Consider the following 16,682-nt stretch of genomic DNA (forward strand, 5'->3'; position numbering starts at 1 on the left):
CTTTGATACTCACAATAACTTCATGAAAAATAGCAGAACTGACATCTGTATTTTGAAGATAAGAAAACTAGCTTAGAAAGCATAAGTGACATGCCCAAGGTCATATAATTGCTAAATATTACTCAGGCTAAAATTTGCCCATTCTCTCTCTCTCTCTCTCTCTCTCTCTCTCTTATTCTCTCATATTTAAAATTTACTATTGCATAAGTCATATTGTTCTTAAAGTGAAATGAATGGCTTCATCATCCTTCAAAACTTTTCTAATGTTCTATTAGTGGCTCTTCTTATAAAAATAAAGTTTGTCCCTGTTGTAAAAATAGACTTCCCACTATATTTTATCAAGCATGTATGATCACATGGTGCTGGCTTTGATGCTGGCAACGGCTTTTGCTTTAATTCACAATACCAGATACTTAAAAGAAACTGCAATACAGTCTCATCTGTTTTTGTTTTTGTTTTCTGAATAAATACTTTCTGGATATTTGCAAGATAGTTGGGTTTTCAAGAAAAAGGAGAGCTTATTAAATAGGTAACTGAGGCTCTAGGTGGCTTCATTGAGGATGCATCCTAATATCTAAAAAGCCAGGCGCTGTCACGACCGAAACAACTGGACGGTCGAACGAACAGCAGGCTGCGTGGGGAAACAAGGCCGGCAGGGGGTTAGTGAGGGATGACCAAATGACTGAACAACAGGCTGCATGGGGTGACCAGGCCAGCGGGGGGGGGGGGGGGGAGGCATTTAGGGGTGACCAGGTCGGCACAGGGGGGCAGTTGGAGGCGACCAGGTCGGCAGGGAGAGCAGTAAGGGGCAACCAGGCTGGTGGGGGGGGGGGGGGAGGTGCAGTTAGGGGCAATCAGGCCGGCATGGGGAGCAGTAAGGGGTGACCAGGTCGGCAGGGGGGAGTGCAGTTAGGGGCAATCAGGCAGGCAGGCAGGTGAGCAGTTAGGAGCCAGCAGTCCCGGATTGTGAGAGGGATGTCCAACATCCCCTGAGGGGTCTCAGATTGGAGAGGGTGCAGGCTAGGCTGAGGGGACCCCTCCCATGCACGAATTTCATGCATCAGGCCCCTAGTTTTAAATAAAAAAGCAAATTAAAATGAAGATGGGTGGTTTTAACTGGCAAAGAAACTTTGTTTGTTTGTTTGTTTTGTGAACATGTGGTGTCTTCTTCAAATCTGATTACCTCTCTGATTCTGTCTAACCCACTAAGTCTGTGCAAAGCAAAGAGGGGTGGCCAATAATCCCTCCGGAAGAATCCATGCTGCTCTCCAAGCTGACAGCTTTACTCAAGGACAAGTGAGCCACAGCCTTTCATCTATCACATGAACAGGGCCCAGGGACCATGACTGAGTTGTTGTAAATACAGTAATGGTGGATGAGTGTGTACTCCATTTCCCATCTTCAACCTCAATATTAAATGACGGTGTGCAAATGAATTGAGAGGTAGCCTTTATATAGTGGTGTTGATGATGAGATTTTTCTTCTTACAGAAAAAATCTGGCACAGATATTCATCAGCATACTGGGATTTCAGTGGAATAGAAGTAATTATACACACTTGTATATAAGCAACTTACACAAGCCAAAGGCCTTAATTGCTTGGCTGGCATGCCTTGTACTTTCTGAGTATATATTATATGTAAACAGTGAATATTTTCATTTCCAAAATCTGGCATCTCATTCAAAATTCTTAAGCTTGCTTGTTCTGGAGTGAAGTTCAACCTCAATCATTCAAGGGGATTTCATACAAATTTCACTAAACCCGTGACCTTCAAGGTACATAGGTTTCCCTTTCAGAAAAAGGATAGAGCTCACTAAATTGGATAATTTACTGTTACTTAAGGCTACTGGCCCTTACAGCCCAATTCTACAGAACTTCAGCTGTTCTTTTTCACCAATAGAAATCCTCCTTTTCTGCACTGACTTGTAATGTCACCATTATTATATGAGACTAGAGGCCCAGTGCATGAATTTGTGCACCAGTGGGGTCCCTCAGCCTGGCCTGCGGGATTGGGCCAAAACCAGCTCTCCAACATCCCCCAAGGGGTCCCGGATTGCAAGAGGGCACAGGTCAGGTTGAGGGGCCGTGGAGGGACGTGGAAGGTTGGCCAGCCGGGGAGGGACCAGGGGAGGGCTCCAGGGCATGTCCAGCCTGTCTAGCTCAGTCCTGATCCGCCAGACCCCAACAACAAGCTAACCTACCAGTCGGAGCGTCTGCCCCCTGGTGGTCAGTGCACGTCATAGTGACTGGTCGACTGTCTGCCTCCTGGTGGTCAGTGCATGTCATAGCGAGTGGTTGAGCGGCCTTAGCATATCATTAGCATATTACCCTTTGATTGGTTGAACTGAAGACCAGGCACTTAGCATATTAGGCTTTTATTATATAGGATATAGGATTCCTTTATAGATTTGTGTCATTTCTGACCTCTTCTGTTGATGTCTGTTTATTTCATGTGTTGGTAACAAAATGTTTTAATTTCTATTTCCTTCAGGCCGGGGGTGGGGGGGTGGGGGAAGAGGACTTCCATGAGTATTTGTCAATGTGGAAGCTATTGCTCTATTATCTTCTCCAGCAGCCTCCTGGTTTTCCATATAATCATCTCTCTCATCTTTGTAGTCGCTTCTTCCTCCATCCACTCCTTTCATATTGGTGTTTGCCTGAGTTCCATGCTTTGACCATTCTCACTTGATATGGATTTCTTAACTAGGTTTTCAGCTGAAATCCAACCTGGTATGCCCTCCACACTTCCTTATTGAGCCTCAGGCTTAATCTTCTTACTGATTCCTTGACTGAGCCCCGGGGGCTTTCTCAGGCCCTATTAAAACTGTTGAGCCATACATTTCCTACGCCAAACCCATTCTTTCTCTTCCATTAACTATCTCTGCTAATAGCACTACCATCTATGAAGTAGACCCACTCAACTGCTTGTAAACCATCCCAATTACTTGTTATCCTTATCACCGACATCCATTTGGATGCAACATCCTCCTGATTCTACTTTTTTGATGCCTGTCAAATCTAGTTTCTTCTTCCCACCCTTACTTCCACTGCCACATTTGAGCCTTTGATTGTGCTTCTCAGAGCTACACCGATAGCTCCCTACCTGGAGTCTTGCTTGATTCCAATGCATTGTTGGGAGAATAATATTTTACAGATATAAACCTAAGTAGGTCATGCTGAAACTATTGCAGTATGTCTCCATGACCTCCATGATGGAATCTCAAGTACCAAATTTCAACTGGCATCAAAAGTCCTTCACCATCCAACCCCTTCCTAGCTCTCCAGACACACTGACTCTGCCCCAGTTTATCTGGCACTGTATTGGACAATGTAGCATGGAATAGTTCCATTATCACAGAAAGTTCTGTTGGACAGCACTGATTTAGGAAATGCTCAGTAAGTGTTGGTAAGATAAAAACATATGAATTATTTTTTAATTGAAATTTTTATTGTGGTGGTAATAGATTCACATGTAATTGTAAAAAATAATACAGAGAGATGAGTCTACCCCTTTATCTAGTTTTTCCCATTATCTTGCAAACCTATAGTACAGCGGTTCTCAACCTGTGGGTTGCGACCCCTTTTGGGGTCGAGCGACCCTTTCACAGGGGTCGCCTAAGACCATCAGAAAACACATATATAATTACATATTGTTTTTGTGATTAATCACTATTCTTTAATTATGTTCAATTTGTAACAATGAAAATACATCCTGCATATCAGATATTTACATTACGATTCATAACAGTAGCAAAATTACAGTTATGAAGTAGCAACGAAAATAATTTTATGGTTGGGGGTCACCACAACATGAGGAACTGTATTAAAGGGTCTCGGCATTAGGAAGGTTGAGAACCACTGCTATAGTACAATATCATAACCAGGATATTGACATTGATACAAATCACTAATATTATTCAGATATCTCTGGTTTTACTTGTACTCCTTTCTCTGTATATGTATATTTAGTAAATAATAAGAATATGTTCATGCATTCACCACCATAGTCAAGATACTGCCATCAAGACATTTCCATAAGCAGAAGAATCCCTCTTTTGCCCTTTCAAAGTCACACCCACTTCCTTCTGTATCTTTCACCTGTTCCCTTAACCCCGTAACCACAAATCTATTCTGCATTCTAAAATGTTGTCATTTAAGCCCGGCCAGCATGGCTCAGGGGTTGAGCATCAACCTATGAATCAGGAGGTCACGGTTCGATTCCTGGTCCGGGCATATGCTCAGGTTGCAGTGTGGGTGTGCAGGAAGCAGCTAATCAATGATTCTCTCCCATCATTGATATTTCTATCTCTCTCCCTCTCCCTTCTTCTCTGAAATCAATAAAAATATATTAAAAAATAAAAATAAAATTTTGTCATTTCTAAAATGTTATATAAATGGTATAAAGCACTATGTAACCTCCAGGATTGCACTTTCCCCATCAGTATAATTCTCTGGAGACTCATGCAGTTTAATGCATGTATCAATAATCTGTTTCTTTTTGTTGATTTTATTATTCCATGTTATGTGTGTCCAGAGTTTGTTTAACCATGCACCTCTTGAAGAATATCTAGACTCTTTCTAGACTTCGGCTATTATAAGTCAAGCTGCTATGACCATTCTTATACAGGTTTCTGAATGTGACTTTTCATTTCTCTCTGATAAATGCCCAGGAGAGCAATTATTGGGTCATATGGTAATCACATATTAAGTTTTATAAGAAATTTACCAAACTGTTTTCCAAAATGGCTGTACCATTGTTTATACCCACCAGCAACATATGAATTATATGGTTTCTCCTCATAGTCACCAGAATTTTGTGTTGTCACTTTTATTTTATTCAGTCTGATCGGTACATAGTGATATTTCATTGTAGTTTTAATTTAAAGTTTCCTAATATCTAATAACATTGAACATTTTTCCTCTACTTACTTGCCATTGGTATATCTTCTTCAGTGAAATGTCTGTTCTTGTCTCTTGACCATTTTATAATTGGATTTTAAAATTCTAATTGTTCATTTTGTTAACTGTTGAGTTTTGAATATTCTTTATATATTCTAGATGTAAAAAATATGCTTTGCAAACATTATCCCCACAGTCTGTAGCTTGTTTGTTCATCCTCTTCACGTGGGCATTAACAGAGAGTACATTTTAAATTTTGATGGGGTTTAATTTATCAATCTTTACGTTTATAGATTATGGTTTGGGTGTCAAGTCTAAGAACTCTTCCAAAAACCTAGATTTGAAGATCATCTTCTATGTTTTATTATTTTTTGTTGAATTTATTGGAGTGACATTCATTGATAAAATTATATAGGTTTCAGGTGTGCAATATTATAATACATCATTTGTATATTATACTGTGTGTTCATCATCCCAAGTGAAGTCTCCTTCCATCACTATTTATCCCCCTACAACCTCTTCTACCTCTCCTCACTTCTCCTCCCCTCTGGTAATCACCATACTGTTGTCTCTGTTTATGAGGCCTCTTTTTTTCTTAGTCCCATTACCTTTTCTACCTAGTCCCATAATCTCCCTCCACTCTGACAGTTGTCCGTCTGGTTTTTGTAGAAGTGAGTCTGTTTCTAATTTGTTTGTTAGTTTATTTTGCTCATTAGATTCCACATATCAGTTAAGTCATATGCTATTGTATTTCTCTGACTGGCTTATTTCATTTAGCATAGTGGTCTCCAGGTCCATCCATACTGTCACAAAGGGTAAGATTTCCATCTTTTTTTTTTTTTTTTTTTTTTACAGCCAAGTAGAATTCCATTGTGTACATGTACCAAAGCCGTTTTATCCACTCATCTACTGATGGACACAGGCTGCTACCCAATATTGGCCATTGTAAATAATGATGCAATGAACATAAGGGTGCATATATTCTTTCAATTTAGTGTTTTGGGCTTTTTTGAATAAATTCCCAGAAGTGGAATCTCTGGGTCATAAAGCAGATCCATTTTTAATTTTTGAGGTAACTCCATATTGCTTTCTACAGTGTCTGCTCCATTCTGCATTCCCACCAACAGTGCACAATGGTTCCCTTTTCTCCACATCCTCACCAGCACTTGTTACTTGTTGATTTATTGATGATGGCCATTCTGATGGGTGTGAAGTGATATCTCATTGTGGTTTTAATTTGCATTTCTCTGATGATTAGTGTTGTTGAGCATCTTTTCATATGTATGTCCTCTTTGGAGAAGTGTCAGGTCCTTTGCCCATTTTTAAATTGGATTATTTGTGTGTGTGTTTTTGAGTTAAGTTTTATAAGTTGTTTATAAATATTGTATATTAACCCCTTATCAAATTTATAATTGGCAAATATATTCTCTTGGGAAAGTGGGGGAATAGCCCTCACCCCAAAGCTACACAACTCAGCTACCGACACCCCATGAGTCTTCCCAATCCTCTACACCAAGCCAAGGCAGCTGACTCCTCACCAAGGTACAAGCTCTGCAGGGTGGGGTGAGAGGGAACCCATAGGGAGGCGTTATTGCTTTCTCCCAGGCTGATGTGGTATGAAGGAGATTGCTCCACCCAAGAAAGATGGTGCCTGAGGTATGGGAAAATGACTCAGTACAGGGATCCTGATGGCTATCCCTTCAGCTCTTTCCCCCAAGCCACAAACCCCAGACTTTCCTCGGGTGACTCTAGACTGGTCTGCCCTCCTTTTGCCAGAGCCCAGGACAAGTGACTATGAATGAAATGTTCTGTGTTGGCTCTTTAATAGGGTGCCTATGCCACTAGCAGACTCCTGTATCTCCAGGATGGACAGAATCTTGCTGATTTTTACAGCTAGATGTTGAGAGCTCACTCTTCCCAGGAGGAAGCCCCCTGCAGCTGAGGTATCCCTCCAGAACCTCAGCTGCCCACCTGTGGGAGTGGGGCCAGCCCTTTTCATGTCTCTGTCCTTCCTACCAGTCTAGATGTGGCTTCTTCTGTAGATTCTTCCTTATAAGACTCCTCTTCAGCTAGTAACTAGTTGTAATTCCAGTTTGGTCCTGGGAGGAAGTTTCATCTGTTCTGCTGCCATGTTCGATCTTTTATGTCTTTTTCTAAGAGTTTCATACTTTTACTTTAGGTCCATGATCCATTTTGAGTTAATTTTTGTAACACTCAGCTTGCTTTTGCAACCATAACAACTATCAATCTCCAGAACTTTTTGCTTATCCCAAACTGAATCTCTGTACCAATTAAACAATAATTTCCATTCCCCTTACTTCTCTTGGCCCCTGGTAAACACTATTCTACTTTCTGTCTCCATGAATTTGCCTATTCTATATATCTTGTATAAGTGAAACCACACAATATTCGTTCTTTTGAGTGTAGCTTACTTTACTTAGCATAATGTGCCTCCACATTGTAGTATTTATCAGAATTTCATTTTCAAGGCTGAATAATATTCTATTGTCTGTATATACTATATTTTATTTATCCATTCATCTGTCAATGAACCTTTGGATTGTTTCAAACTTTTGACAACTTTAAACAAAGCTACTGTAATTATTAGTGTGAAAGTATCAGTTTAATTCCCACTTTCAATTCTTTAATTATATACTGACAAGTAGAACTGCTGGGTCCTATGGTAATTCTATGTTTAATTTTTTGTAGAATTACCATACTATTTCCATAGTGGCTAAACCATTTTACATTCTCACTGGCAGTACACAAGGATTCTAATTTCTCCACATTCTTGCCAAACACTTCTCTTTTCATATACAGTGGGGCCTTGACTTACGAGTGTCCCGACTAACGAGTTTTTTGAGATACCAGCTGTCTCTGACCGATTTTTTGCATTGAGTTGACAGAGTAATTTGAGTTAATGAGCTCCTTAAACCGAGCTCGGTCTCGGAACGAATTAAACTCGTAAGTCAAGGCCCCACTGTATACAACTCCATCCCAATGGGTGCGGGGTGACATCTCACTGTGGTTTTGATTTGCATTTCCCTAATTAGTGATACTGACCATGTTTTCATGTGCTTTTTGGCCATCTGCATATATTCTTTGGACAACTGTTTATTCTAGTTCTTTGCTCATTTTTAGATTGGATTTTTTGTTTTTTGTTGTTAAATTTTAGTTCTTTATATATTCTGCATATCAACCTCTTATCAGATATCATTTGCAAATATTTCTTTCATTCTGTGAGGTTTCTTTTCACTCTGTTGATTGTATCCTTTGCACAGATTTTAATGTTTATGTAGTCCAATTTATCTAATTTTTCTTTTGTTCTCTGTGATTTGGACATCATAAACTGGAAATCATTGCCATATCCAACCTCATGATGATTTTGCCCTGTTTTCTTCTAAGATTTTTGTAGTTTTAGCATTTATGTTTCTTTTACCCAGGTAAAATTAATTCCTGTATTTGGAGTAAGGTAAAGTCCAACTTCATTCTTTTATAGATGGATATCCAGTTTTCCCAACAATATTTGGGAAATGTTCTTTATATCTTGGCACCCCTGTAAAAAATCATTTGACATATATGTGAGGATTTTTTTTATGGGCTCTCTATTTTGTTCCATTGGTTTTTATTTTTTATTTATTTATTTCTTTTTCTTTTTAAAAAAATATTTTATTGATTTTTTACAGAGAGGAAGGGAGAGGGATAGAGAGTTAGAAACATCAATGAGCGAGAAACATCAATCAGCTGCCTCCTGCACGCCCCCTACAGGGGATGTGCCTACAGCCAAGTAACGTGCCCTTGACCGGAATCGAACCTGGGACCCTTGAGTCTGCAGGCCAACACTCTACTCACTGAGCCAAACCGGTTAGGGCATGTTCCATTGGTTTTTATGTCTGTATTTATGCCAGTAACACATATTTGTTTGTTTGTTTAATATATTTTTATTGATTTCAGAGAGGAAGGGAGAAAGATAGAAACGTCAATAATGAGAGAGAATCATTGATTAGCTGCCTTCAGCACACCCCATACTGGGGATTCAGCCAGCAACCCAGGCATATGCTCTGACCGGGAATCAAACCATGACCTTCTAGTTCATAGGTCGACGCTTAACCACTGAGCCATGCCAGCCAGGCCCAGTAACACATGTTTTGATTACTGTAGGTTTGTAGTAAGTTTGAAATCAGGAAATTTGAGTCCTTAAGCTTTGTTCTTTTTGAAAATGGTTTTGGCTCTTTGGGTCCTTTGAGATGCCTTATGAATTTCATGATAGTTTTTTTTCCTGTTTCTGTAAAAAAGCCCCCAAAACAAAAAACAACAACAACAAGAAAATGCACACACAAACCCCCACATCTTTAGATTATTATGGATTGCATTGGTAGTACTGACATCTTAATAATAGTAAGTCTTTCAGTTCATGAACAGAGAAAGTTTTTTAATTTGTGTATGTCTTCTTTAATTCCTTTCAACAGAGTTTTGTACTTTTCAGCATATAAGTCTTTCACCACTTTGTTAAATTAATTCCTAAGTATTTTATTATTTTTATACTATTTAAAATGAAATTGTTTACCTAATTTCTTTTTTGGGTTTTTCATTGTTAGTGTATAGAAATACAACTGATTTTTTTGTGTTAAATTTATTCCTGCAATCTTGTTGAATTCATCTATTCTAACTTTTTTTTAAAAAATGTGGAATCCTTAGGGGTTTCTACATAGAAAATCACATTTTCTGCAAAGAGAGATTTCTGCGTCTTTAATTTGCTTATCTTTATTTCTTTTTCTTGTCTAATTATTCTCACTAGAATGTCCAATGCTGTGTAGAACAGGAGGGCAAAAGTGGGGATCCTCACCTTGTTCCTAATCTTAGAGAAAAAGATCTCAATCATTCACTATTGAATATGTTGTTAGTTGTGGGAAGGTTCATTTTTGTATATCCAATTTTTTTAGCACCATTTGTTGAAAAAGCTAGTCTTTGTCCATTGAATTGTTGTTGTTTTTTACCTTTGTTCTCATCAGTTGGTCATATTTTTATGAGTCCATTTCTAGGTTCTCTATTCAATTTCATTGATCTATGTGTCTATTCCTCTGCAAATACCACATTTTTCTGATTACTCTAGCTGTAGAAAAAGTCTTACTATTGGAAAGAGTAATTCTTCCTACCTTATTCTTCTTTATCAAATTGTCTAGCTATTCTAGAGCCCATGCCTTTCCATATAAATGCTCCAATAAATTTGACTAGAATTTTTATAGAAATTCTAGTAAACATTTATATAACTTTTGGGGAAATTTCTATTTTATTATACTAAGTCTCCTAATTCATGAACACAAGTATGTCTCCCCATTTCAGGTCTTCTTTGATTTATTTAGTTGTTATCTTATAATTTACAACATATAGATCATGTACATGTTCCATTAACTGTATACCTAAATATTTCATATTGTTTGGAGCAAATGTAAGTGGTATTGTGTTTTACATTTTATTTTCTGAATGTATGTATCTTGTATTCTACAAGCTTGCTCAGTTATTAGTTTTAGGAATTATTTTTTGTAGATATTTTAGCATTTTCTATGTAGACAATAATGTCATTTACAAATAGAGACAGTTTTATTTATTCCTTTTCAATCAAATATATTTTATTTGTTTTTCTTGCTTCATTGCACTGGCTAGAATTTCTAATACTATGTTGAATACGATATTGGAAACAGACATGCTTGCCTTGTTCCACATCCTAGAGGAAGAGCATTCAGTCTTTCACTATTAAGCTTTATGTTAGCTGGGTTTTTTGTAGACCTTTTAAGTCAAATTTTATAATTCCTCCCTAATCTTTTCTTGCTCAGAGTTTTAAATCAGAGATGTATTAGATTTGTCATGATTTTTTTCTGCATAAATTGATATAATCCTATTTTTCTTTCTGAGTTTGTTAATATAGTAGATTATATTAACTGATTTTTAAAATATTAAACCAGCCCTATATTAATGCGGTAAATTTCACATGAGCATCATGTATAATTCTTTTTATACATTGTAAGATTTAGTTTGGTAAATCTTTTTTGAAGATTTTTTGCATCTAGGTTCAAAAGACCTATTTGCCTGTAGTTTTCTCCTCCCCTACTGTGCTTGTTTAGTGTTACTATCAGGGTAATACCAGCCTCGTAAAATAAGTTAGAAAGTACTCCTTTTCTATTTTCTAGGGGAGATTGTGTAAAAGAGGCAAACTCAGGAGCTTCTGGGTGAAATCTGAAATTGGTCCCTGTACAAGGAGGGAAAGGAGAGACCAAAGAAAGATGCAGACGAATCCACTGACTGGTGTCAAAGTTAATAAGCAAGGGAGCTTACATACGAGGCTTGTCTTGGGCAGTCACAAGACGGATCGATCTCTGCACACACCCTCCCGAATCTTAAAAGTGTATCTAGAGGCCTTAACTGGGTCCAGATGGTCTCAACAATATCTTACTCTTTCAAGGTTGCATCCTTGAAACTGGCTCCTACTGTGGGAACGATGGGCAGAGGGTACATTCTAAGGACAAGGTAGGGGATAAGGGGTCACCAATTATCCAGATCCAGCTTATGGATCAACAGGGGGTCATGTCCTCTCCATGACCTCCTCCAACAACTCCCAATTGCTGATTACAGGTTATTTTCCCATTTTAAATCTCTGAGCCATGGAGAAAGTCTATTACTTATTTAAAAACAAAGTTTTTGAATCCCTCTAACAAATCAGTCCTGTTTTGTGTGTTCAAAAGTGATATATTCAATAAATGTATTAGCATGTTAGACAAAGTAATGTATTGCCCAGATTCCTCTTAAGTGAAAGACCAGTCTCCCCAGCTGCAGGGATAAATGCATTTGGCTGTTCTCTCCTTCAGGGATTGCCTCAGCTTCAGAGAGCTGCCTTGTCTCAAGTTCATGACCTTCCAAGGCACCTCTACAAGGACTGATATTAATATAAAAAGGACTGGACAACTCAAACTATCCCGGAACAACTCTGAAGGGTCATCGTAGCTCCAGAACTCCCTGGAGGGATAGTGGTCAAGAATGTCATTGGCCTGCATCATAGCTGAACTCCTACCACTGCCCACTCTTGCTTCCTGTATCTCCTACACACAGATGTTGATCCTTAGTTACCATCCTGCTGGTAAACTCTCAAGAAACTACATTATATAAAAAGAAAACCCTTATGACTTAGTTTAATGTGATATTTATGGAAGTAGTCTTATTACTCATTTATAATGTTTACCTTGCCTAAATCATAAGTGAATTTAAGGCAACTAACAATAATCATAGTATTTAACCAGTAGGAACAACCACACAAACATAAGCTTTATAACAGTAAAGATATTTTAAGTGATTAGAGCTCAGTATTCCAAAGCAAAATTTTAATTGATACCAATCAATCACAAATAAGCAACACCTCTATAAAATATTTTCTGGCTTTGCATCTGTGCCAGCACACATAAAAGAAAGTAAAAAATAGAAAATATTTATGCAAATAAAGGTGAGGATGATGTGGTGGTTACTTGTGTGGCTCAGAGAATAAAAGGATGGATTTAAAGACTCCTATTCCTTTAACCAGAAAACAGCATACAATGTACCAGGATATATTTTTCCTTTATATGTAGGAATATTGAGGGAGAAAAGTAATCATTTGTTTATCATATGATTCCTGTTTTCATATGACAGCTACTACATTGAGGGCACTGAGTGAACGGAAAACAAACAAGAGGGAAGTGATATATATTTATTATATATATATATAATATATATATATATGTTAGAAAGCAGTTTAGAGTTACTGAGTATAATAGAGTACCAATAGATACAAACTCTTATTTTTAATCTGCTATACAGGTATGGGACCAGACACCCTATCATAACTAGTTCATGAGGGTGCTGTTTGGCACCTGAGGACAGACAAGGTTGTGATTTTCTGTTCGAAGGCTGAAACGCATGACTAGTGTTGTGAGTGTCTCTCTTTTTTTCTCTCGCTTGTAACATAGACAGTGAATACTCTTGACAATTCCAGAGCCTTTGGAGCTTTGGGGGTTCGGAAGAGAGTGAATAACTGGGGGATTTAAGATGAATCCCACGATATTGCAAATCTCAGCTCAAACATCACTCACCAGAAAGACCTGTCAACTCTTGGGACATAATCACTCTGCTCGTATCAGTCTTCTTAGGTGGGCAAACCCAGTCTTAACCATTCCAAGTGCTACAGATTGATCCTTTGAAGTCTAGTTTTAGTTTTTTTCCAAGTTCTGGAAAGGCAGGGAAACAAGCCAAAGCAAATTGGTTTTGATTTGAGTAGAGGCTCAACTAGCAACTACTAATAGTTTGCTAGTTACCTACAAAGGGAGTATGGAAAGGTCAAGGAACCCGTATTCCCTTAGGCCTCCGATTCCGTCAGTACCCAGTTTGTGCTGGGTGCTCAGAGTCAAGCCCTACTGCCCTACTGAGATTCCTCCCAGGGCGAGCACAGCAACCCAGGAGGGGGGAGGTGTTGGGGGGGGCGGCGGGGGGGAAGGGGAGCTTGTTAGCAGCCACACCATCTGTGGGCAGGTGGGGCCTCTGTGGGTGCCAGAGGCATTTCTGGGCTGGCTGATTGAAGGATGGCGCCTGGGAGGTCACAGTGTGGGGTGCTCCAGAGTCTTGCTAATCAGCGTGGTGGCAGGACCAGGAGCACATCACACGGGAGCTAGTTGGGCTAGAATATCAGGCCCCAGGTCGGACCAACTGAAATCAAACCTGCATGTTCATTCACCGGCACATTGAAGTTTGAGAAACGCGGTTCTGGGCGGAAGAAGAGCTAAGGATAGAGGAAACATCTGCCTCTCAACCCCGCCGCCTCCCACTCTGAGCTCGCCTCTGAGCAAAGCTCACCCTGCATTAGTCCTGGACAAAATTTCTGCAAAACCTGAGGGTGTGGGGAGGGGGCGTGCAGGAGCTGCCCCCTCCGGGGCGGGCAGAGGATGGTGCGATTGGATGGGCGAAAGGAGGCTCTCTCCTGCCCCGGCTCCGCGGTGAGTAGACACTCCCCCGACCCTCCCCCGACACCTCTCCACCCCCACCCCCCGCAGCTGCTCCCGCCTGCCTCCCGCCTGCCTCCCGCCGGCTGCCACGAAAACCCGGAATAGCTGCGTGAGCTCACGGAAAGTCCTCCGAGGGGCGACGCCGGGCAGCTGGGCATGCTCAGTAGCTGGGGGAGGCTTGGGTGGAGAGTAGAAAGCTTTGGATCTGCTCCCCCCACCTCCCAACGGCCTCCCGCACCCCTTGCCCCCAGCCCGTAGTAGTTGCCCAGCGTGCGCCGGTGGACACCGGGAACATGGCGCTCCCAGCCCTGTAGCAGCCCTGGCTGAGAAGGGGATGAGGCACCGCCGCTTCGCTGACAGCCAGCCGCCAGGTAGGCAGGCGCGCCCGGAGGGGCTGCCTGGGTGGATCTGGGCGCGGGGAGGGGCGCTTGCGGGGATGTGCACGGCTGGGACCGGGGGCATCTGGCTTTGCCGCGAGAGGATGCGAAGCGGACATCTGTGACAGCGCGCGATTGTGCATCTCCTAGGAGATGTCAAGGGCTGGGGATCCGCTGGCGATCGGGGACCGCCCCCCGCCCCTCTCTCACACACCCATGCGCTACCATCCAGACTGGGCTCTCCACGGGTTGAATAAAGGATAGTTCCTTTTTGCTGGGTGGGAGGGCGTGGAGGGGAACCCCGGATCCAGTCTTGGGAGTGCGCTGGTCCCCGGACCACTGGCAAGCCCAGTAGCAGTTCTTTGTGTATACAGCCGTGCGTGCCCGCCCAGGGGTGCCACGGTGCCTGCATCTCCCAAGGAGTGTTGGACATATTGCCAGGACAGGATTCCCTTATGGCTTTTGTCTCTTGGCAGGTGTGGACTGCAAGATGCAATAGCTGAGCCTTTATGGGGCTGTGTTTTTCTTTGTTACTCGCGTTGGAGTGTGTGTGTGCGTGGTGGGTTGTAATGGAGAGAGAGAGAGAACTTCTGCTCATGGCACGCGTGTGGGCAGAGCATGGAAGAGGACCTCGGTGCCAAACTCTTGTCAAAATTGAGTGCTCTGTGGGCCTCCTGGAGGGTAAACTTGCAAAGTCCAGAGACGAGTGCCCAGTTTGGAGAAGCGTGTTAGCCCTTCTTGAACCCATGCGTGTCTATCTGAAGCTTTAAACCTGGGGCACAAGTGAATTCAACATTAGATACCAATTAAAGGAATTTGAAGGACTGGGGCTATCAGTGGTGGGCACTTTTAGGCCAAATTAATAAAGAAAAAGAGAAGTTCACACAACGCCAGAGGAAAGTGTCATAGTTAATAGTTGCTGATAGCTTAGAAGGCTGAATGCACTTAGGGGGCAATCAGGAAACCTGACATTCCACAGGGTCTTAGGTAACTCACAGAACCTCTCAGCGCATCCTTTTCTCTTCTGGGGTCTGGTGACATGTAGACACTCTCACCTGAGTCCAGAGGGCTAGATGCTCTTCACAAGCCCCTACCACACTAGAGCCTATGAAACTGACACCCCATAATAACAGCCCTGTCCCCTTATAGTAGTATATCTGTTATATTCAGCAGTATAACCCAGAGACGGAAATCAATTTAGATTTAGAATATGTTTTGTTTTGTTTTTGCTTTATAATTTAAAGGATGCCCATCTTTGACTACAAAGTTGAGAGACACTTCTCGCCATACATACAGTATTTATTTTATGGTCTCCTTAGGTAGCAAAAATGAGTCAGTATCAGCAAAATGAAATGGGGAATGCTTAAGGAAAAATGCCTTTAAGGAAATTAAACTTACAAATGTCCAATCTGATGATACCTTGACTTGGAATACATATGTGCAAAGCAGATGGAAACAGTACAAGTTGATGACAAGTTCATGGATAGTATTGGTCTTAGAATAAAATGTTTCTCTTCCTGTGTGAATGGGTAGAGAATGATTGTACTAGGTCCCTGCAGTTTTTCATTTTGTAAATAAAAGTGAGTTTTAATTGCAGTCATTGAAAACACAGTTTGGCACTGCCTCTCCTTCACCGTGTCAGAGTTTGCTGAACTACTGCAGGTGTGAGAGGCAGGTGTGCTAGGGTGTGGTTTCATCTTGCTGATGAGGCAGAGCTGAGTTTGAGCTCTGACTCTCTCGTATTTAGATTTGTGATGTGGGGCAGGCTATTTAACTTTCCCCAGCCTCAGGTTCCTCATCTGTAAAAGAAGCGTAGGGAGACTTTAGGTAAGTAAGACTTATCTAAATGTATGTGCGTGTGGTGTGTGTGTTACTCATGATATGAACCACCAAGAAAACAGTGGTGACCATTATAAGAGGAAGGGAAATGGATGTTATTTAACCTATACTAGGTACCTTGTATCATGCTAGTCAAGTTCAAATATGCAATCTCATTTAATCTTCCCAATTGTATTAGTTTCCTAGGGCTGCCATAACAAATTACCAAAAACGAAGTGGCTTAAAACAAAAACGTATTCTCTCACTGTTCTGAAGGCTAGAAGTCCATAATTCAAGGTGCAGCCAAGGCTGTGTGCCCTCTGAGGCCCCTATGGGAGGGGCTTTCTTGCCTCTTCTAGCTTCCGATAGCCCCAGGTGTTCCCTGACTTGCACCCACATAACTCCAATCTGTGTCTTTATCTTCACATGGCAGAGTTCCGCCTTTTTATAAAGATACTATTCATATTGGATTAAGGGTCCACCCTAATTCAGTAGGACCACATCTTAACTTGATCACATCTGCAAAGATCTTGTTTTCAAATAAGATCACATTTATAGGTTCTGG

General features: G+C 40.9%; 1 protein-coding gene across 1 annotated transcript in view; it reads left to right on the forward strand.

The window, feature by feature from the left end:
- The first annotated feature begins 14,019 nt into the window (after nt 1–14,019).
- The window catches only part of PAK5 (p21 (RAC1) activated kinase 5), a 241,800-nt gene continuing 239,137 nt past the window's right edge, over nt 14,020–16,682 (forward strand). The window contains exon 1 of the mRNA XM_070419915.1: nt 14,020–14,293. The gene's annotated coding sequence lies outside the window, so the exon portion shown is untranslated. The remainder of the gene's footprint in view (nt 14,294–16,682) is intronic.

This window comes from Myotis yumanensis, unplaced genomic scaffold (assembly GCF_028538775.1).
Source record: "Myotis yumanensis isolate MYYU_CA2020_CCGP unplaced genomic scaffold, mMyoYum1.0.hap1 SCAF_7, whole genome shotgun sequence".
In the NCBI taxonomy this organism is placed as follows: domain Eukaryota; kingdom Metazoa; phylum Chordata; class Mammalia; order Chiroptera; family Vespertilionidae; genus Myotis; species Myotis yumanensis.